This window comes from Camelus bactrianus, chromosome 17 (assembly GCF_048773025.1).
Source record: "Camelus bactrianus isolate YW-2024 breed Bactrian camel chromosome 17, ASM4877302v1, whole genome shotgun sequence".
Taxonomy (NCBI): Eukaryota; Metazoa; Chordata; class Mammalia; order Artiodactyla; family Camelidae; genus Camelus; species Camelus bactrianus.
This window is the reverse complement of record NC_133555.1, coordinates 33,752,520-33,777,066: the sequence shown is the minus strand read 5'-3', so window position 1 is coordinate 33,777,066 and position 24,547 is coordinate 33,752,520. Positions and strand designations below refer to the sequence as shown.

General features: G+C 36.8%; 1 protein-coding gene across 2 annotated transcripts in view; it reads right to left on the bottom strand.

Moving 5' to 3' along the window:
- IP6K1 (inositol hexakisphosphate kinase 1) overlaps positions 1-23,766 on the bottom strand; it is a 62,202-nt gene extending 38,436 nt beyond the window's left edge. The window contains exons 1-2 of one of the 2 annotated variants that reach the window (XM_074344886.1): positions 23,562-23,766; positions 22,938-23,201 (exon numbers count right to left, since the gene is read on the bottom strand). The gene's annotated coding sequence lies outside the window, so the exon portion shown is untranslated. The remainder of the gene's footprint in view (positions 1-22,937; positions 23,202-23,561) is intronic. The other variant, XM_074344885.1, reaches the window with a different exon arrangement.
- Between the last annotated feature and the right edge of the window lie 781 nt (positions 23,767-24,547).

The following is a 24,547-nucleotide window of genomic DNA, read 5'->3' as shown; positions in this document are numbered from 1 at the left end:
GGAGAAATGGTTCTACAAAGAACACAAAACCACAGAAAATTTAAAATGAGACTGTCTAAAGTCCTAAAATATGGAATGGGGAGCTTCCTGGACTTATTACCTCATATTACCAATCTCAATGAAGGCTCAAAGCTGAAGAGAGAACATTCTGCATAACTGAAAGAACTATATTCAATACCTTGTAATAGCCTATAATAAAAAAGAATACAAAAAGAAATATAAATATAAATATATACACACACACATCTCAATGATGATGCTGTACAGCAGAAATTAACACAACATTGTAAATCCACTATATGTCAATTAAAAAAAAAAGATGCAAAGGGACAGTATCGGCTTGTTCTGGAAACCTGGGTTTCTGACATGACTGGTAACTCTAGTTCCTTTTCTTCATCTTCATCCTATTTCAGCTCAACTAAAAGAGAAGCTGAGCACAGTGGGGGCAAGCTGACAGGACTGAGGCAGAGATGAACACACCCTAAAGTGACTAGGAAAATGATGCAGACACCTCCATACTCAGGATTTTCCCTCACCATAACATCTTTCGAATAAAATCTGCTCAATTTCAGAACAGAAACGAAAGAACAGTAATTCTGTCACTCAATCAAATTTCAATTAGCTGTTACTCTAAGTTTATAAGTGGAGTCACTCCAGATACAAATCTACTACTTTATACTAGTGATATTCGTGTTTTGCTATTAAAGAGGTAAAACATGAAAATAAAATATCTTATAACTACAAAAGGTGAAGTCTAAGCTCTGGTCACAGCACTGAGTCTTTTAGAATACCTGGAGCCTCATTTAGATTACCCACATCCTTGAATGATGAATACTAGCTTAAAATGAGAAAAATATCCAGAGTAAGGAATTATGCAACCACAGAATAGCTCCTGACTTCCCTGTGACGTTTCAACGATAACCACAAAACTGTTACGAGAACTCCAAAGAAGCTTCTGCATAACTGAAAGAACTGAACTCTGTACTATTTTATGGTTTTCTAAAGTTTAAAAAATTTTTTTCTTCCATTTTCTAGGTGACTTTATTTATTTATTTAAGGGGTTTTGGTGGGGAGGGGGTTTAGGTTTGTTTAGTAATTTATTTTTGGAGGCAGTACTGGGAATTGAACCCAGGACCCTGTGCATGCTAAGCATGCGCCCTACCACTTGAGCTATACCCTCCCCGCCGTACTATTTTAAAAGAGGCACACCAAGAAGCAACATACACCTAAAATTCAAACATGGCTTCAATCCAGAGGACTATTCCTTTGGTGGTGAAATCACACACTTAAAGGTTCTGATAGTATACTACTCTGCAAATTATCCAAAAATAGGATCAAAAATTAAATTCCTCAGACATGGGCACTGAATTGTATTCAGCTGTAGTTGGGGGATACAATGAAGTGTCCACCATAAAATATAGCTCTGCTGCGTTTTGCTCTTTTGGGATAACCGCTTCTGAAGAGGCTGAGACCACCTTAGGTTCTCTCCTCCAAGGACCATGTTCTTAGTATCCTACGTTCCTGACCTCCTGTGAGACCTCTCCCCCTCAAAGCCCACATGGCATAATTCTTTATACAGTCAGACATTCAGAAAATAATGCGAGATTTCAGGACACAAATTCAACAGGCAGTCCCTCCATTTGGAACCACACACCACCAGGGGCCACATAATGACATATCTGAACATCTATCCTGTAGACAAAGATTTTTATTAGCGAGTGAGTACCCAGCAGCAGATGAGCAACACGCAAAGTGATAGTATGAGTGTGGGGAAAACCTGTAAACAAGAGGCAAATGACCTGTTTAATGCCTCATAAATGCAACAGTGTTTGAATGCTCCTGCCATAAAGACTCTGTCTTCTACCCTCCAGCAAAACACCAGAATTTTGAAAGGTACTTTAAAGCACCTTTAAACATTAGAAAAGTACTTCTAGCTACCTCAAAGACAACCCATAGTTCTAGACAGAGGGGGAACTAACTTCCACCCACATAAACCCACCCAACAACTTTCCAACTTAGAAAAGTGTACAGATGTTTCCAAAGAAACATCATACCTTAAAAGAGGGTTCCAAATATCTCCACTCTCCTTTTCTGACCTTCATGTGATATAGGAACTCAACAGCTTGAACATGTAGAGAGCTCTCATGATTCTAGGGGTCAAAAACTATGTTTAAAAAAAAACAAAAGAGTGGAACTCAAACTAGAAGCAAGCCATCAATCCAATGATTAATAAAATGTGTACTTTTTAATGCACCAACTTCATCTATTTTCCCTGTCAACAAATTAGATTTGAGACTGTATGTCCTACTTTTCAGGGAGAGGTAATATTTGAGAGAACAATTTAAAACGACATGCTATACTGATGCAACTAGAGCAATGCTGAAATTTTTTAGTTTTAAAAGTAGAAACATAAAATTAGTGACTTAAGGTTCTCCTTAATAAGCTAGAAAAAGACCAAAGTAGGTAGAAGGAAGGAAATAATAAAGATATAAGCAGAACTCAGTAGAGTATTAAGCCAAAAGCAGGTCTTTTGATTAAAAAAAATGAAATTGATAGAAACCTCTAGAGAAACTGATCAATAAAAAGAGAATACACAGATTACCGCTATCAAGGATGAAAAAGGGGGCTATCACGACAGACCCTATAGGCATTAAAACAACAGTTAAGTAATACTACAAACAACTGCATACCAATAAATTCGACAACTCAGACAAAATGGACAAATTCCTTGAAAAAATACAACTTACCAAAACTGACACAAGATATATATAAAATCTAGAGGGGAGGGTACAGCTCAAGTGGTAGAACACATACTTAGCATGTATGAGATTCTGGGTTCAATCCCCAGTACCTCCTCTAAGAATAAATAAATAAACCTAACTTCCTCCCCTCCTCAAATAAATACAGTAAATAAATAAAAAATAAATTTAAAAAAAAATCTAAATAGCCCTATATAAAGAAGACTGAATTTATCATAGATCTTTCCACAAGGAAAACTTCAGACACAGCTGATTTCATTAGTGAATTCTATCAAACATTTATGGGAGAAATAACATCAATCTTGCATCAATTTTTTCAGAAAACAAGGAGAGAAAGAACACTCTCCAACTTGTTTTATGAGGTCAGATAACCCTGATAAAATCTAAAAAGGAACCTTATAGCAAGAAAGGATGAAAGAAAGATCAAGTAAAAGACAGAAAGAAAAAAAAATTAAAGACCAATATCCTTCATGAACACAGACACAAATATTCTTTTTAAAAATTTTAGCAAAACATAGATGCTGGAGAGGGTGTGGAGAAAAGGGAACCCCCCTACACAGTTGGTGGGAATGTAGACTGGTGCAGCCACTATGGAGGACAGTATGAAGATTCCTCAAAAAACTAAAAATAGACTAGCACCTGATCCAGCAATCCCACTCTTGGGCATATATCCAGAGAAAAATAAAATTCAAAAAGACACATGCACCCCAATGTTCATAGCAGCACTACTTACCATAGCCAAGACATGGAAACAACCCAAATGTCCATCAACAGATGACTGGATAAAGATGTGGTACATATATACAATAGAACACTACTCAGCCATAAAAAATAAAATAATGCCACTTGCAGCAATATGGATGGACCTGAAGACTGTCATTCAAAGTGAAGTGGGCCAGAAAGAGAAAGAAAAATGCCATATGACATCATTTATATGAAGAATCTAAAAAATAGTAACAGTAATAATGACACAAATGAACTAATTATTATTTTGATTTCTTGAATATGTGTAAGCACATCTGACTGTCCTTTATGATTGGATTACTGTATTCTGTTGATTCTTATTTTGTAGTTGGCTTTATTCCTTCGACAACTATGTAAGTTTAAAAAGCTAAAGATCTAATCTGTTCTTAGAAACAATCATTAGTACATATATGAAAACTAAAAAAAGTGCAGTATACTGTATATATGTATTTACATGTAATATAATGTGTATGTGCAGTCAAACTGTAATAATTCTACATAATAAAACTGGGGGAAAATAAAGGAAAGAAAAATTTTAGCAAAACAAATCCAGTGATACATAGAAGGAATAATATGACAAAGTGTGGGATGCAAGGCTGATTAAATATATGAAGAACCAATCAAGGTAGTCCACCATATTAACAGAAGAAAGGAGAAAAATCATACGATCATCTCAATATACACAGGAAATGCTCAACAAAATTCAACTCCCATTCATGATTAAAAACTTTCACAAATAGAAAAAGAAAGAAAAATGTCATATAACATTGCTTATATGTGGTATCTAAAAAAAAGGGACACAAATGAACTTATCTACAGAAAAGAAACAGACTCGGTCACAGAGAACAAACTTATGGTTATCAAAGGTTAAAGGACGTGGGAAGGGATAAATTGGGAATTTGAAAATTGAACCTCTTGGGGAGTGATGGAAATGTTAGTTATCTTGATTGTGGTGGTGGTTTCCTGGGCGTATACATCTATCAGAAATCATCAAATTGTACATCTGAAATAATGTAGTTTACTATACAGAAACCATATCACAATAAAGGTGTTTTTAAAAAAAAGCAATGTTATAAAAAATTTTTTAAAAAACTCACAAATAGAAATAGAAGGAAAAATCCTCATCTGATAAAGAGTATCTATAGAAAAACCAAAAAACACCTGTAGCTGACATCACAGTCCATGTGAAATTCTGAACATTTCCCTCATATAATCAAAATAAGGCAAAGATGTTCATTCTCACCATTTCTATCCAACATTTTATCAGTTAGTATAGTAAGGCAAGAAAAATAAATAAAAAGCATAGACACCAGAAAGGAAAAAATAGACTTCCTCTATCCATAGATAACACAATAGAAATACTTTATACAAACATAACATACATAGAAAATACAAATCTACAAAGCAACTTCTAAAGCTAATGTGAATTTAGCAAGGTCATAGCATACAAGGTCAACATACAAAAGCCAATTATATTTTTATATGCTAGCAAGTAAACAATTAGAAAACAAAATGTAAAAAATAATTCATTGGATTGACTTCATACAAGATGACAAAGAAAGAAATTCCAGGGGGAGGGTGTAGCTCAGTAGTAGAATGTGTGCTTAGCATGCACAAGGTCCTGGGTTCAATTCCCAGTACCTCTATTAAAAAAATAAGAAAACAACCCTAATTACCTCCCCCCACACAAAAAAGGTAATAAAGTAAAAAAAAAAAAAAGGTTAAAAAAAAAAATTCCAGGAATACATTCCTCCACTCAAAGAACTATTGAGCTGGCAGAAACTGAAGAAATTTTGGAACTCTGGAGTTTAGCTGGAAAACATGAAGCCTCCAAGGTAGAGCTTGATGAAGAAGCTGGTGAATATTGGTAAATTTTAGCCTTCTGTGAAGCAGCTATCCAACTCCCAGCAAGCAACAGTGGGATGGCTACCCTCATTCCTGGTGTAGCTTGCTGGAGGCTAGGGTGAACACAAGAAAGACCTTGTCCTCCAAACATCGAGGTTGTAAGTCCTAATTGATGATGGCTGCTTTTGATCACTGAGGAGCAGGCAGAGGCTAGTGACCATTGTTTCAATACCCACAGGCCAAAGCAGCTTCCAGGGAATTTAAGAGAACAGTACTTGTTTTTATTTTTCCTCCTTTTGGGAGCCAGACATTAAAGGAAATCTTTATCAGGTCACTGTCTAACTGCAGATATAACTGAACAGAAACTTCAATTACCACATACAAGAAGGAATACACATTTCCAAAACTTGTCTGGAAAAGACAAATGGAAGGCTCTAGCATTCAGTGAGCAAAAATTAGCAATCCTTGAGGAGTGGGAGAATCAGGATTTCTAAAGTTACCACAACAAAATACTCAAATGTCATTTTAACAAAATACTTAAAAACCTAAAAATTTATAAACAAAAAATTAAAGAAATAGAAAATCAATGCCCATTCACAAGAAAAGGAAACTTTGACCAAAACCAAAAACAAAACACCGTGAGGAAGCAAAGACACTAAATTAGTATTAGTTAAAGATATTAAATCAACTGTCTGAAGTACATTTAATGAGCTAAAGGAAACCATGGTCAAAGGAATTCAGGAAAATGATGTATGAACGAAATTATAAAAAGGAACTAAACAGAAATTCTGCAGCTGAAAAGTACAATAACTGAGATGAAAAACTCACTAGAGGTGTTCAACAGTAGATCTGAGCACACATAACAAGGACCAGTGAACCAGAAGATAAGACAATTGAAATTATTCCATCTGAGAGGCAAAAAGAAACAAAAGTAAGGAAAGGTAGAGTCTTAGGGACCTGATGGACAACACCAAATGTAACAATATATGCATTACAGGGGTTTCAAAACGAGAGGTAAAAGAGCAGAAAAAATATTTGAAGAAATAATGGCCAAAAGCTTTCAAAATCTAAGGAAAGACATGAATATACTTATCCAAGAAGCCTAACAAAAGGGCAAGTGGGATCAACTCAAAGAGACTCACACCAAGACATATTATAAAACAAAAACACACTATAAAACTGTTGAAATCCAAAGACAAAGAGAGAATACTTAAAGCAGCAAGAAAGAAGCAACTAGCAATATATAAAAGATCTTCAATAGGATTAACAGCTGACTTCTCAGAATCCTCTAGAAGGCAGTGGGATGACACATTTAAAATCCTGAAGGAAAAAAAAAACCTGTCAACCAAGAATTCCATATCTAGCAACACTATCCCTCAAGAACGGAGGGGAAATTAAGATATATCCAAATAACAAAAGCTAAAGAAGTACATTACTAATTACCAGTAGACTTGTCCTATAAGAAATGCTAAAGGGAGTCCTTCAGGCTAAAATGAAAGGACAACTCAAAGCCATAAGAAAAAATACACAATGTTGATAAACATAACTACATAGATAAATACAAAAGCCAGTATTACTGTACATTTTGTATGGTTTATAACTTCTTTCTTTTTCCTACATGATTTAACAGACAAATGCATAAAACTACTTACAAATCTATGTTAACAGGCATACAGTGTATAAAAATGTAATCTCAAATATATACATACATATAAATAAATAGAGGGAGCAACAGAGATTTATAGGAGCAAAGTGTTTGTATAAACTAACTAGGTTATCACATTAAGATGTTAATTTTGATCTCCAAGATAACTACTAATAAAAATAACTTAAATATACAGAAAAGAAAGAATCAAAATGATACACTACAAAAAAAATCAACTAAATTTTTTGAAAGGTCAGTAATGGAGGAATCAAGGAACAAACATATAAAACATACAGAAAGCAAACAGATAAATGGGAGAAGTAACTCCTTTATCAGTAATCACATTAAATATAAATGGGCTAAACTCTCCTATTGAAAGGCAGAGATTAGCAGAATGGACTTTGAAAAAAAGATTCATCTGTATGTTGCCTACAACATACTTACGTGAGAAATACAGACATAAAGAGGTTAAAAGTAAAAGGATAAAAAAAGATGTTCCATGCAAATATTAATCAAAGGAGAGCCGAGATGGCTATGCTAACAGCAGATAAAACAGACTTTAAATTATAAAAGGTTACAAGACAGAAAGGATATTAAATATCAACAAAAAGTTAAATACGCAAGAAGAAATAACAGTTGTAACATATCTGCACATAACAGAGCCAAAAAATGCATGAAGTAAAAATTGATAGCATAGAAAGGGGAAAAACACAATTTTTCCAGAATAGTTGGAGATTTCAAAATCCCACATTCAGAAATGGACAGAACAATATCAAAACACAATGGAGTATCAACAAGGAAACAGAAGATTTGAACACTATAAACCAATTAGACCTAACAGACATATATGAATATTCAACACAATAATAGTAAAATACATATTCTTCTCAAGTGCACACAGAACATTCTCCAGGATACATCTCATATTAGGCCAGAAAACAAGTCTTGATAAATTTTAAAAGTCTGAAATAATACAAGGTATCTTTTTAAATCACAACAGAATTAAACTAGAAATTTTTTAAAACTGGAAAATTCACAAATATGTAGGAATTAACATACACCTTAAACCATCAATAGGTCGAAGAAATTACAAAGGAAGTCCTTGCCAAAACAATTAAGAAAGAAAAAGGAATAAGGCATTCAAATTGGAAAGGAAAAAGTAATATTGGCAGATGACATGATTTTTTGTTAAAAACTCCTAAAATTACACACATTCAAACAAAACCACTATTACAGCTAATAAATGAATTCAGCAAATCCATAGGATACGAAATCAATACACAGAAGAGTTGCATTTCTATACACTAGCAATGAACAATCTGAAAAGGAATTTAAGAAAACAGTAACATTTACAATAGTATCAAAAAGAATAAAAATACTGAGGAATGAATTTAACCAGGGAGGTGAAAGACTTCTATTGTGAAAACACAAAACATTGCTGAAATAAATTAAAGAACTAAGTAAATGGATAGATATCCCATAATCATCAAAACACTGCTAAAAGAAATTAAAGAATTAAATAAATGGAAAGACATCCTATTTTGGTAAATTGGAAGATTTTTAATATTGTTAAATGACAAATACTACCCAAAGAGATCTACTAACAAAGTTTGTAATCACTATCAAAATTCCCATGGCAGTTTTTGCAGAAATAGAAAAACCCATCCAGAAATTCATATCAAATCTCTAGGGGGACCGTGAATAACCAAAATTCTTGAAGAATAAGTTGGAAACATCACATTTCCTGATTTTAAAACTTACTGAAAAGCTACAATAATCCAAACAGTATGGTACTAGCATACAGACAGACACAGAGACCAGCGGAACAGAATGAAAAGCCCAGAAATAAATCCTAAGATATATGATCAAATGATTTTCGGTGAGGGTGCCAATAACATTCAAAGGGGAAAGGACAGTCTTTTCAACAAATAGTGCTGGGAAAACTGAACAGCTGCATGAAAAAGAATGAAGTTGGACCATTATATACATATCATAAAGAAAAATTAACAAAATGTATCAGACCTAAACTTATGAACTAAAACTATAAAACTCTTAGCACAAAACACAGGGAAAAAAAAAACTTCATGACCTTGGATTTGATAATGATTTCTTGGATATTACAAAAGCACAGGCAAGAAAGCAAAAAATAAACTGGACTTAATCAAAATTAAAAACTTGTATTTATCAAAAACACTACCAAGAGAATGAAAAGATAACTCCCAGAATGGGAAAAAATACCTGCAATCACACATCCGATAAGGGATTAATATCCAGAATACACAAAGAACTCCTACAACTTAACAAAAAATAAATAAATAAATAAACCACCCAATTAAAAAATGATCAAAGGACTTAACTAGACATTTCTCCAAAGAAAATACACAAATGCTAATAAGCACATGAAAAGATGCTCAACATCATTAGTCATCAGAGAATTGCAAATCAAAGGCCCAATGAGATACCACTTCACACCCACTAGAAAGGCTCTTATCAAAAACCAGGAAATAACAAAAGTTGGTGAGAATGTGGAGAACCTGGAACACTGTGCACTGCTGGTAGGAATGTAAAATGGTACAGTTACTGTTAAAGAGACTCTGGTGGTTCCTCAAAAAATTAAACAGAGAATTTCTATATGATCCAGCAATTCCACTCCTAGGTATTCCACTCCTACCCAAAAAAACTGAAACCAATGTTTATATACCAATGTTCATGCAGCATTATTCACAATAGCCGAAAAGTGAATACAATCCATATCCATCAACAGATGAATGTTTAGATAAAATGTGGTGTATACACACACACACGCACACGCACACACACACACAGGAACATTATTTAGTCATTAAAAGGAATGGAATTCTGATACATGCTATAACATGAATTAACCCAGAAAACACTATGCTAAGTAAAACAAGCCAGGCACCAAAGGAAGAAAAATTTATGATTCTATTTAGATGAAACATCTAGAAGAGGCAAATTCATAGAGATGAAAAGTGGATTAGAGATTGTAAGGGGGTAGAGGGAGTGGAGAATGGGGTGTTACTGTATAATGGGTACAGAACTTCTACTTGAGATGATGAAAAAAGTTCCTGAAACAGTGATAATGGTTACACAACATTATGAATATACTTAATACCACTGCATTGTACATTTAAAAATAGTTCAAATGGTACATTTCATGTTGTGTGCATTTTACAACAATTAAAAAAAATTCATTTAACAGTATGGAGGTTCCTCTAAAAACTAAAAACAGAACTATCATATGATCCAGCAATTCCACTCCTGGGTTTGTATCTGGAAAAAATGGAAACACTAATTTGAAAAGATACATGCACCCCAACAAAAAAAAAAAAAAGAAAAAAAAATACATGCACCCCAATGTTCACAGCAGCACTATTTACAATAGCCAAGATATGGAAGCAACCAAAGTGCCCATCAACGGACAACTGGATAAAGAAGATGTGAAATACATATAAGAGAAATTAACTCAGCCATAAAAAAGAATGAAATTCTGCCATCTGCAGCAACATGGATGGACCTAAAGAATATTATGCTTAGTGAAATAAGTCAGAGAAAGACAAATACTGTATGATACCACTTATATCTGGAATCTGAATAATACAAATGAACATATATGCAAAGCAGAAACACAATATACAAATGTAGAAATATAGAAAACAAACCAATGGTTACCAAAGGGGTGAAGGAAGGGAGGGGTAAATTAGGAGTATGGGATTAAGAGATACAAACTACTATGCATAAAATAGATAAGCAACAAGGATATACTTAGCATAGCACAGGGAATTATAGCCAGTACCTTGTAATAACATTTAATGGAGTATAATCTGTAAAAATACTGAATCACTATGCTGTACATTTGAAACTAATATAATATTGTACATAAACAGTACTTCAATAAAAAATAATATTGACAAAAAATAATTCCTTTACAATAGCATTAAAAGAATGTTATATATCTTGGAACAAGTTTAACAAATTATGTGAAAGACCTCAACACTGAAAACAAACAATGCACAAAAATTAAGTAAGATCTAAATAAATGGAGATCTATAACACATACATGGATTAAAATTTTCAATATTGTTAAGATGTCAATTCTCTCTAAATGAATCTATAGATTCAATGAAATCCCAACCACAACATCAGCAGACATTTTCACAGAAACTGACAAACTCATTCTAAAGTGTATATGGAAATACAAAGAACCCAAAATATCCAAATCAATTTTGATAAAGAATAACGTTGGACGACTTACACTACCTGACTTCAAGAACTGCTATAAAGCTACAGCAGTGGGTTACTGGCATACAGATAAACAAACAGATTAATGGAACAAAATAGAGATCCAAGAACTAGGCCCATATATATACAGTCAACTGATTTTTGACTAAAGTGCTAAAGCAAACAAATGGGGAAAGTAAGTTATCGTAATTTTAAACTATGTCAAATTTTTCAACAATCCTTCTGCTAAAAGGCACAGCCCTCCTCTCCCCTTGATGAACTTAATGACTTGATTCTAACAAACAGAATATGGCAGAAGTGACAGTTTGTGACTAGGTCACAATGGGCTTCTTCCTTCCTGTCTTGGATAATTCAATCTGGAGGAGATAACTGAATACTATGAGGATACTCAGAGAGCCAACTTGTCAAGTAACTGAGGCCTCCTGCCAAAAGCCATGGAAGTCATCTTGGAAAAAAGACCCTCCAGCTCCAGGCAAACCTTCAGTATTAGTAGCCCCAGAAGACATCCAAAATGTAACTTTATGAGAGACTATGAGCCAGAACCAACACACTAAGCTGCTCTTGAATTTCTGATCTTCAGAAACTGAGGCAATAAATGTTTGCTGTTTAAGTTTTAGAGTTATTAAATAGGTAACAAATACACAAGCCTTTTCAGCAAATGGTGCTGGTACCGGGACAACAAGATATCCATATAGGGGGTTGGGGGGATAAACCTCAACGTCGAGCTTACACAATACATAAAAATTAATATAAGATGGATCAAAGACCTAAACGTAAAAGCTAAAACTGTAAACCTTTTAGGTGAAAACACAGGAGAAACCTCCAACACTTAGAGATAGGCAATGGTTCCTCAAACAGGACACAGAAAGCAATAACCATAAAAGAAAATACTGATAAATCAGACTTCAATAAAACTGAAAACTTCTGATCTTTAAAATATACTAATAACAATATAAATAGGCAAACCACGATGTACTGAGAGAAAATATTCACAAACATGTATTTGACTGTTATTCAGTATATATAAAGATCTCCTAAAACACACTAACAAACAAGTTAACAGTTCCTTTTTTTTTTTAACGGGCTGAAGATTTGAATAAGTACCTCACAAAGGAAGTATACAAATGACCATTAAGTACAGACACAAGTGCTCAATATCATTAGTAAGCAGGTAACTGCAAATTAAAACCACAAGATATCACAACACTTTCACAAAAATGGCTAAAATTTAAAAACACACTAAATGTTCCTGAGGATATGGAACAATCATAACTCTCATACACTATTGGTGGGAATGTAAAATGGTAAAATCATTTTGGAAAAGGTACTAAAATTTCTTACAAAACTAGACATACATCTACCCTATCATCCAGCAATTCAATTCCCCTCAAGAGAAATCAATGTGTATGGTCCCCAGAAATACCTGTACAAAAATGTTCACAGAACCTTTATTCATATGTCAAACACTGGAAACAGCTCAGATGTCCATCAATAGAACAGATCAACAAACTGGAATGTTCATGCAATGACATACTTCACAGCAACAAAAAGGAATGAACTAATGATACAGACAACAGCACGGGTAAGTTCCCTAAACAGTATACTGTGTGAAAGAAGTCCTATACAAGAGTACATATGGTATTATTCTATTTCTATGAAATTTTAGAACAGGCCTAACTAATCTATGGTGAAAAAAAATCAGAGGTGGTCTCCAGCTAGAACAGAACAGCAGTTTAAAATGAATCACTATATTAAAGAAAACAAACTGGAAACATAGATGGTGGTAACAAGGGCATTCTGTTGAGAAAATACTTATCAAATTACTAATAATGTGTTGTAACTCTGAAAAACAGCAGCTTACCAGTTATCAATGTATTACCTCTTGGTTCCAAGCCTGAACTTCATTGCCTGTCCCGCAAAAATGGAGCTGAACCCATTAAATATTTTCCCTTTGCCAGTTGATGTTAAACTTTCAGTAGAAGACACTGGAGAGACACTTTAAAAAGAAAACGCTTCTCTACATAATTCCAGTATGCTCCTCTCCCCAGGCCCCTGCCAGTCAGCTCCCCCAGTGTCTGGCAACTGCTGGGTGCCTGACTCCCACAAAGCATAGTGGTCAGCTGCACTCAGTGGCCAGTAGCTTCCTTTGACACCTCACTCAGGCAGTTTTGTGGCAGAGTGGTTCCAGCAAAACACCTCTTCATAAATGGCATTCTCCATCATCCGAGAAGGTACACTTCCAGCAACCTCTAGAGGGCAAATTTCTAACATGTTCTGGCAGTGTAGTACCACAGTGACTTTCTATGCCATCCACTTAGGGATGGCCACCCTTTCCTCTAACAAGATATTGGTCTCGGTCCTAGAAGGGCATCTTCCTTAAGCACTCTATCAGCCCTAGAGGTAGTGGCTATTCCTATATATGCTATTCCTATATTAGAGTTCACTCAACTCCTTACTAGTCAATCCATCCTTACTCTAATCTGTTAACCTGTTTAAATTACTGTGTGATTTCTGTCTCCTGAATGGATCCTGACAGTTGTTTCAATGAGTTGAAAAGGCTAAGTGGCACAGACCCAAAATGAGAAATTGTATTACCTACATAAAATCCATATAGCTCTGCTTATTCACAATTTGACAAATGAAAAGTAATACAACACCATAAACAGCCAAGTTAACATCCTTAAGGGTCCAAGAAGCCCTGCCTGGTACATTCTGCTTTAGGAAGACAGATGACTGGATAAAGAAGTGGTAGTATATTTATACAATGGAATACTACTCAGTCATAAAAAATAATAAAATAATGCCATTTGCAGCAACATGGATGGATCTGGAGATTGTCATTCTAAGTGAAGTAAGCCAGAAAGAAATAAAAATACCATATGATATCACTCATATGTGGAATCTAAAACAAGAAAAAAAGACGACACTAATGAACTCACCTACAGAACAGAAACAGACTCACAGACATAGTAAACAATCTTATGGTTACTGGAGGAAGGGGATGGGAAGGGATAAATTTGAGAGTTGGAGATTTGCAAATGTTAGCCACTATATATAAAAATAGATTTAAAAAAACTGATTTCTTCTGTATAGCATAGGGTACTATATTCAATATTTTGTAATAATCTTTAATGAAAAAAATATATGTATGTAAATGCAAGACTAGGACATTGTGCTGTACACCAGAAATTGACACACTGTAACTGACTATACTTCAGTAAATCAATCAGTCAATCAAATCAATCACACTAGGGTTAAAAAAAAGAAAAACTGCTATGTTCAATGGTATGATCCTAACTAAAGTCTTATACTTGAAAAGATAAACTCTTTAAAGGAAATCAGTTTTGATTTGTTTTTATCACCTCTAACTGCATTTACCTAAAAGTAACTCACGATACTTTACAAGTGTTTTCTCATTAAACCTCAGATTTTTTTTTGCATTTTTATCTTTTAATTGAAATATAAAACCAACCTTGTTGGTTTACAAGGTTAATTTGTGATATACAGCATAGTGATTCAGCTATTCATATATATTCCTCTTCATATTCTTTTTTGTATATATATTTTTATTTAAGTATAGTCAGTTTATAATCTGTCAATTTCTGGTGTACAGCATAATGCTTCAGTCATAGGTGAACATACATATATTCGTTTTCATATTCTTTTTCACTGTAAGTTACTATAAGATATTGAGAATAGTTCCCTGTGCTATACAATATGAACTTAATTATCTATTTTATATATATTATTTAGTATCTGCAAATCTCAAATTCCCAATTTATCCCTTTCCACCCTACCCTCAGATTCTTGATAAGAATTTTTACTATCAAGAAGTTTTACAAAGAGCTCCAAGATGTAGACATTCAGCAGCCCACAGGGCCAGTATTTCAATAAGGACCCCAATACAGCAAATAAGCCTTGCTCACAGCACAGATTACATTTTCCCATGTAAAATGATTACCTACTTAAAGCCAAGTTTCCCAGGTATCATGCCAGGGTGCAAAGCTTTGAGGAGGAAAGGAAAAGTTGTCTACATTTAAAAGATGAGTAAACTAAAGCACACAGAAGATAATCAGATGAAAGCTAAAGTAGAAAAAGGAAAAGCTTTATCTGGCCCACTTTATAACAGTTTCTGAATCTAAACATCTGACTGAATTCATGACAAATATGAAATACCATATTACTCTTCTCTAAAAAGAGTAAGCTTTTCATTCTAGAAAAACACAAGCATCAAGATCCATTTTGTATAAAAAACAAATTATATTAAGGGGGGGAGGGTATAGCTCAGTGGTAGACCGCACGCTCTGCATGCAGTAGGTCTTGGGTTCAATCCCGAGTACCTCCATTAATAAACAAATCTAATTACCTCCCCCCAAAATAAATAAAACCAAATTGTAACAGAAAAATGTTAAATGTTTTTAAAAATTATATTACATGGAGGTTTATAGTAGCTTTATTGATAACTACCAAAACTGGGAAGCAACCAAGACATCCTTCAACAGGTGAATGGATAAACAAACTGTGATATATCCAGATAATGGAATACTATTCAGCACTAAAAAGAAATCAGCTGTCAAGCCCTGTAAAGACAGGAAAAGACCTTAAATGTGTACTACTAAATGAAAGTAGCCAATCTAAAAGGCTACATACTGTATTATTCCAACTACATGACAATCTAGAAAAGGCAAAACTATGGCAACAGTAAAAAGATTCGTGATTGCTAGGGGTTGGGGAAGAGGAAGGGATGAATAGATGCACAGAGGGTTTTTAGGACAGTGAAACCATTCTGTATGATACTATAATGGTGAAGCCATTATACATTTGTCAAAACTCAGAACATACAACACAAAGAGTGAACCCTAGCATAAACTACAGACTTTGGGTGATAATGATGTGTCAATGTAGGTTCGCCAATTGTTAACAAATGTACCTCTGCTATGGAATGCTGATGTGTATGGGTGGGAGCAAGGGGTATATGGGAAATTTGTACTTTCCATTCAATTACGCTATGAACCTAACACTGTTCTAAAAAATAAAGTCTATTTTTTAAAAGTGAAATTACATGAATGTTCTAATTTTTTATCTAGGTGGTTGTTTTATCTGGGTTAGGTGTGTACATGTTTAAAAAATCTTCACATTGCATCTATTTTATACTCAGTAAGAGTTACTTTAAAAGAAAACAAAACTTTAACATGGCAAACTGATCATTTGGGGGAGGAATCTTCTTAAACTACCATTAGAAGACAGCAAGAGGAGTATTACATACTGATTTTCTCTACCAACAAACTAGAAAAAAACACAGTAAACTGAAAAGAAAATAGACACCTGAAATTTTTAATAAAATGCCTTCTTAAAGAAAACAGTATTTAAAGAGTAAATTTCTCACTTCAATCAACTCCCACATGAAAGTTTCATTCATCTTAAATACCCACCCTATGTTCCACCCAGAAAATACCATTTTAGCGGTCCATATTAATCAATTTTATTAAGAAACTTGAGAAGCTATAAAAGAGGATGCTGATAATCAAGTTTTTGGCTACAAAGAAACCAGTCACTGAACACTGGCACAAGAAGTCAATGATGAAACAAAATGGAACATGCCATACAGAACTATGAACACACAGTGTGGAAAAATGATTTTTAACAGGAGGGTGGATTTAAGGGATGAATACTGATCACCAAAATCACTGCTTGCTGCTCCCAGAAATTAAAATCACTTAGCTAGGACTCTGGTTGGTGTTGGTTTTCAAATACCACACATGGAAGATCATCAGATATGGACACCTCAAGGTTTGAAAAGTTGCATGTGAATTATAATAATGCAATTTTTTAAAGTAGCATGCCTGACATATGACCAACAGTGTAAAGTTGCAGTGCCCATGGTGGTAACTGGGCACCCTTACAAAGGCACAAATCACCAAGGCCAGGCTCTACAGAGGTATGAAGGATGAATCCTGTGAACCCCGTGGATGACCAAGTACCCTCCTAGCCTGCATCAATTAACAAATTCAGAAACAAGACAAGTAACTGAACTAAGTTATAAAGCAAACAGACTCCCTCAATGTAGAAGCTTGTCTCTACTTCAAATGGTTCCTAATTATTCCAACTTCCCACCTCAATGGAATATCCATTAGTTTTTGGCTCCATATGGGCAGACCCAGAAATCTGGGGAAAAAAAAACAAACAGAAAACAAAGCTTCGAGCTAAGAACTATGAGGGAGGAATAACAACAAAACTGGGCCTAGAACCTATAGAACTGTTCTCCAACTTTTCCTGAAACAGTGTCCCTCAATGTAGCCTGGGAGTCAGAGCAATTCTACTCCCAGATATTTATCAAAGAGAAATAAAAAATTGTACAAAGACTTGTACAAGAATACTAACTGCATCTTTATTCATAAAGGTCAAAAATCAGAAACAACCCAAATGACAGTAGCAAATGATACGGCCATAAAATGGAATACTACTCAGCAATAAAAAGGAACACAACAAAATGGATGAATCTCAAAAACATCACACTGAGTCCGATACAAAATACTATATAGTCAAATTTCATTATTCATAGTAATGTTCTATAAAGTCACTGCAAACACCAAGTTAGCAAATAATGAGCCACTGCACCTAGGGGAAATACAAAGTTTCTTTGAGCCCATGGACACAACATTTTCACCAACTAATCAATACATAACCTTCCAGAGCCACATACACCCAATATATAACCTTGTAGGTATGTTTCTGTTTAAAGATATTTTATTTAATATATATTGTTGATTCATTAACACTGAACTCACAGCCAACAGCACTATAACTCATGCCTGAACAAAACTTACCTAACACATGTATTTTCTTCATAAGGTGCTTCACAGCCTTCTTGTACTTAGGAATATAGACAGCACTCTAAAACTATAATTGGGAACCATTTTTATCAGCAAAATTACCAATAAAAAGCATAAAAATATGAAAAAACATGGCATTAAATAGACCACAAAAAGGATATCTGTTTACAGTACAGGTATCCCCAACTCTTCAAAAAGTTGGCTTTACACCACTTTGCTTTTATGAAAGACCTACCTGTTTTCACTAACCAAAAGAAACCCAAAGAGCATTTTCACTTTTATGAAAAGGCAGAAAGTGAAAACAGCATTCAGCATCTGTTTTACAGAGAGCCATTATAGAAGTAGCATGCTCCCAGAACAGAGAGAGTGGCACTGCCAAGCTCCTTCCTTGGGAATTACAATCAGCATCTCAGCATCAAGCTGTCACAGCTCTGAACTGTTGTCTGTGCTATCTGTGCTTTATCTTGATCTACTTTGCGCATCTGTAGCAAGATGTGTCCCAAAGTAATTGCTTCTCCACTTCATGCCATTTCGGCTCACGAAAGGTTTCACAGCACCCTACTTTCATCAGAAAGTAGTTTCATACGAAAGTATTTCCAACCCAAAGTGGGGGAAATCCAGTATTACAGTTGAAACAATAAAGTAGAGTGTCCCCTTGTTCCACCTCACCTGGGAACGTACCCCAGGCAATTCAAATTTTTCACCATTTCTGGTTCATAAAGGGTTTTCTGTGACCAATGAAGTGGCTCAAATTCTCTTTCTTTCTTTCTTTCTTTTTGCAGGGGGGAGATAATTATGTTTGTTTATTTTTTTTCAATGGAGGTACTGGGGATTGAACCAAGAACCTCGTGCATGCTAAGCACGTGCTCTACCACTTGAGCTATACCCTCCCCCTTCCCCCTCAAATTTTCTTAATTCATTGCCAAATTCTAAAATCAGGAAATTTCACATAAAAATCTAGATTTCTGGTTTTCTTAAAAAAAAAAATCACACAATCTAGTAACACAACAATTGGCTAGAACTAAGAAACAGTGACCCTTTCAATAAGGCCTGTGCTTGCTAGTTCACCCTAGTCCCCACCACTTACTTCTGCCCTTACATCATGCCTCCCCATTCTACTGCCGGCTAGCCCTGATGTAAATACATCATTTACCAACCCAGATGTTCATAATATATTGCTGACTGCAAAAAGGTTCAAATCAGATTGTATTGCATAACCTCATTTTTGTAAGTTACAAAACACAGGGAAAAAAAGTATGGCTATACAATAAAACACTAACAGTAAAGTTATGAATGATCCTTTATTTTTATTTCATGTTATTCATATATTATCTTTTTTAATAGTGAATATACATTTCTTATATATTATGTTATCTTTATAACAGCTTTGAGATAATTCACACATATTAAGTCACCCACTGAAAGTGTACCATTCAATGGTTTGTAGTATATAAAAGACATGTGCAACCATCACTACAACTTTAGAACACATTCATCACCTCAAAAAGAAATCCCATACCCTTTAGCTATCATTCCCCTATCCTCTCATCCATCCCCAAGCCTTAAGCAACCACTAAGCCACTAACCTACTTCCTGTCTCTATAGATTTGCCTATTCTGGACATTTCCTATAAATGGGATCATATAATAAGTGATCTTCTGTGTCTCACTTCTTTCACTTAGCATGTTTTTCCAGGTTCATCCATGACACAGTATGTATCAGTATCTCATTCCTTTTTATTGCTAAATAATACTCTATCATATGTATACACCACATTTTATTTATCCATTATCAGTTGATAAACATTTGGGTTGTTTCCTCCTTTGACTAGTATGAATAATGCTGCCATACACATTCAAATACAGGTCTCTGTATGGATATATGTTTTCATTTTTCTCAGGTAGATAACTAGGAATGGAACTGCTGGGTCATATGGTAACTCTACATTTAATCATTTAAAGAACTGCCAGACAATTTTCCAAAGTGGCTGCATCATTTTCATTCTCACATTCTCACCAGCTGGGTATAAGGACTGTTTATTTCTCCAAATCCTCACCAACACTTGTCATTAACTTTTTGATTACAGAATAGTTGTTTTACTGTAAATGTTCATTCAATCATAACATGCCCAGATTTTTATGGATTTCAAGGTGCTCTTATTCCAAGACATCACATTTTGGACTTGAAAGAAGTCCAGTCCTAGACCTGCTTCCCTAGCCTGCCCACCTTCTGCAAAATGAGGGGACATGAATAACTGAGCTAAATCGGCACCCACAAATAAAATTTTTACAGAAGGCATCAGCAGCAGATTTTCTAAGCACTCAACAAAATAAAGTCTCTAACAGGGATCCAGCACTGAAGTGAACATATGTTCCCATCAAAACTCATTTGTAATGCCTCTTACATAAATGCAACTTCAAACCATAATAGCAGCAAACATGAGAATCTTGATTTATCATGTTTTGTATAAGAATCAAGATGTCTTAGTTTTTCCCACTCAGAATCAACTGCTCAAATCCTGCTGTAGTATATAAGTAAAATGAACTGATTTTAAATCAGGGCAAAAACACAGATCCATTGGCACAAACATATAAAATGCCTGACTGCTCCTTTGCCCCAAGCCAGAGATAGAGTGCACTGTGCAGCCTTTCCCATCACTGCTCCTTACAGTCTCAGGGCAGCAAAGGGAGGAGGGCAAGCAGCAATACTACTGGCAGCAGTTTACAGCAGCCCAAGGCGGCAGTGAGAAGACCCAACCAGAAGAGAGTCTAACAATCTCAGCACCCAGTGTGATGTTCACCCAATACATTATTTTCCAAGAGTCAAAACTAGCATCTTAGCCAGGAAGGGGGTGAGCCACCAAACCCTTTCTGAGATGCAGGATTACTTTATTTTTAGGCTTCAGTTCTGCACTGTGAACAAGTTCTGCCTCTTACAGAATGAGAATGGGCCTCCATAATATGCTAGTGTTAACAGGTGCAAGCACTTCAGGCAGGATAGGAGGTGGAGATCCACGGCTACCAAATCCTCATTTGTACTTGCCCATTTCCTCCATTTCCTTGTTTAATTACAGAGAGTGTTTCCAACTCAGACAAATTTAGCACATTTTAGTAAACATTTAGTCCTCATCTACTGCTTGGAGGTACAAGAAGACACAAAAATACAGTCTCTGTAGGAAGGGAATTAGATCTAATCAGAGGAAATAAACAATTATTCTTAAAAGATATATACTGTTGTTTTTTTAATAAGAGCAATAATGCTACTGCAGTTCAGAGGGAGTGGAGTATCCCCAAGGACTGGAATGTTTTGGGAGTGTTTCATAAAGAAGGTATGAAGGATATGAGTTGGACTCTGGAGAAAAGAGAAGTGAAACTAAAGGCACAGGGTATCCCAAAGAGGAGCAAGAGCCAATGGATAAGCTGGCAAAAGGATTTGTGTAAGTAAATGATTTTGTATGGAATGTTTATCAAACCATTTGGTTAGTGGGGTTTAGGACAAACCCTAGAGATGCGGGCTGAGGCCAGCTGGGTAGGAGCACCTTGACTGCCACATTAGAACATCAGATCTCATCCCGCAAGTCTGTAGCAGCTTGACTTTGATGTAGGATCTCTATAGTTGTAAATTATGTCTGTTGCCCATAATAGTTAAAAGTATTAACATTTACAGGTGAATTATTTAAATATGAAGTTAAAGTAAATGGAAGGCTATAAAATTCCTACTCATTTGCACTTAAAAATGCCCAGCACAGAAGTAGTGCTATTAGCTATCTTTAGGTAGTAACATATGCTGAATCAAGCAAGCATCATGTAATACTCATCAATATCCATGAGATAATAAAAGCATTAAACAAAGGCAATAAAAGTTCTTGGATATTCTATTATTTCCTCAGGGCAACAGTTCTAAAATAGGATTAGACCATGAATGGACTTTAATGGACCCGTGAACCCCATAAAATTGTATGCAGGTTAGCGTCATGAACTTGACTAAGGAGAGGGTCTGTCTGTTTATACATCTCCAAGAGGCCAGATACCCAAAATAGGCTAGGAGCCTAACTAACTTAGGGTTATTTTAAACAGAAAACAGCAGGAATTTAAGAAGTGTTATTCAAAGCAGGGTTGGGAGCTTGAGGTACTTTGAGAAGCTCCAAATATTTTAGTATCTCCCTCCTTTCTTGTCAAGAACTGTCCAAGATACTGGTCTTACCAAGAGTAAAACTCACTCAAGATTCAAAAAATGGCCCAAGGGTAATGAAATACCTAAAGACTAATCCCTAAACTTCTCTCTCTTCTCACATGTAAGGGCAACAGTAACAGGCCACCAGCTGTCTCTGGTTTCAGCATCTTCTCCAAGAAAACCTCCTGAACAAGGAGCTGGTTTCTTTCAAAATTAAACATTCTGTGGTGACAAGATCCTGACACAAGTGTATGAAGTATTGTTGCTTAACTTCTTAGCCGTCTCAGGCAGGCTTTTTGTATGACCAAATACAGGAGCCTGTGCTGAAGAGCCAAGGGCTCATAGAGAAAAAGAAATGTGTTTTGAAGCACTCTGAACTCTTCCTAGACCTGCACACCTTGCCCGCGGTCTCTACCGTCTTACCCTCACAGGAAGGGGGCCTGGCGATCTGTTTTCATTGGGCAAGATACATTAACACTGTTATAAGTTATTGTGCCAGTTCCGCACCATTCGCAAGACAAAAAGAAGTTTCATTTCTTTTTCTGATTCTAAAACACTCCCACATTTCCTCTGTCTCCTGATTACACTGGCAAAATATGCGTTTACGAGATAAAATCAATCAAGTCATCACCACGATATTCACTTTCTCCTAGAGCAAAAAGAGGAAGATCTTACCATAACTCCAAAAAGTGATGGTCTAGAATCATAGAAATTATGTCCCAAAATAAAACTCGGGCATCATGGACGTTAAACCAGGCCCTTCAGGTAAAAGACAACGGTGCGCTCCGAGGAGCAGAGGTAGCAGGCGCCGGGCAGAGGGCCTTCGCTCAGCCAGAATCACAGGGCCGTCACACTGGCCTGCCCGTTTCGCGGGGGCTTTCGCTTGTTTTGTCTAGTCTTAGTCTCAAGCGGTCTGTAAGTCAGTCGCAGGAGCGACACCTAAGAAAAACGGTACGTTACTGCTCACTCGGGAGCAACACAAGACCCCGGAGAACATCAAGCTGGCAGTGGACACGGATTAGCGCTGAGGGTCAGAGAAGCCCAGGATTTCGGTCAGAGAAACTAGTTTCCCGCTACCCGCCGGATAGCCTTTGGGAGTGGGGCTCTCAGACCTCCACCCCAAAGCCGTCCTACGGCCTCAGCGACACCATCTAGGAGGCTCCACGGGCGGCCAGTCAGGACGCTCGAGCATTGCTCAGCCGCTGCCCCTACCCTGCACGCGCCAGCTCCAACCCCGCGCCCGCGGCCGCCCACCCCACGGCGTCAGCCTGGTCTTTCGGGCCGGCTCCTGTCACTTACCGGCCCGGCCCGGGCAGCGGGCGCCCACGGCTCCCCACGGGAGCTGGGCCCCCCGGGCCTCCAGGTTTCGGCCCGCCCCCTGGCAGGCAGCGCAGGTGGCTGAGCCCCGCAGCAGCGGCCCCGCACCGGGCACTCGGTCCTGCTCCCGGCGCTGCCCACTATGTACGGATCAACAACAAGATGGCGGCCAGCCGAGGGGGCGGGGGCCGGGAGTCATAGTAACCAGGACGGCAAAGAACCCGCCCCCAGCTGAGAATATCCCCAATCAACAGCCTCTTTGCCCGACACTCGGAGGAGTGCCTCCCGCTGACAGGTCGGCTGGTCTGTCAGTCAGAGCCTAACTCTGGCGGCCCGTGCCGAACGCCTCAGCACGTGACTGTGACGACACGAATTGGCGCATGCGCGCCATTCCCAGCGTTGCTGGCGGCAGAGCTTGTGCTGGCTTCTTCGAGGCTGTTAGCGCCCTTGGTATTCTTGCGTATGTGGCCTCCGTGCGGGTCCGGCATCGTCTTCTTACACTTATGCACACTTAGCGAATTTGTGCTGTGTGCTATATGCTTTTCTTGTCATCCAGCTTGGGAGGCAAGACTTGTCCCTGGTTCACTGGTGAGGAAACTGAGGCTCAGAATGGGAAGCCAGACCAAGGTTATGCCACCTCTGGAAATGGAAACCCCGGGTTTCGTTCCTCCACTTACTGACTCCCGTCTATAGTGCCCTCTTCCCAGAAGCTTTCTCAGCTTTGCCCTTCATCAGTACCAAGGTGCAGCCTTCTGTGCTGCCCCAGCAGCCCCTGGCGCGTTGCCCACATTTTTCCTTCTGCTTGACGTTCAGGCACCAGCACAAGCCCTGTCACACAGCATGCATTCTCTCTTTCTGCCCTAGAGCATCTAGTCTTGAGTTCTTATGACATCTTTTTTCCCTTTAATTGCCTGATGTGCCACCAAGGCCAACGAAGAGTCTTGGGAGTACAGTTATCCCCCATACAG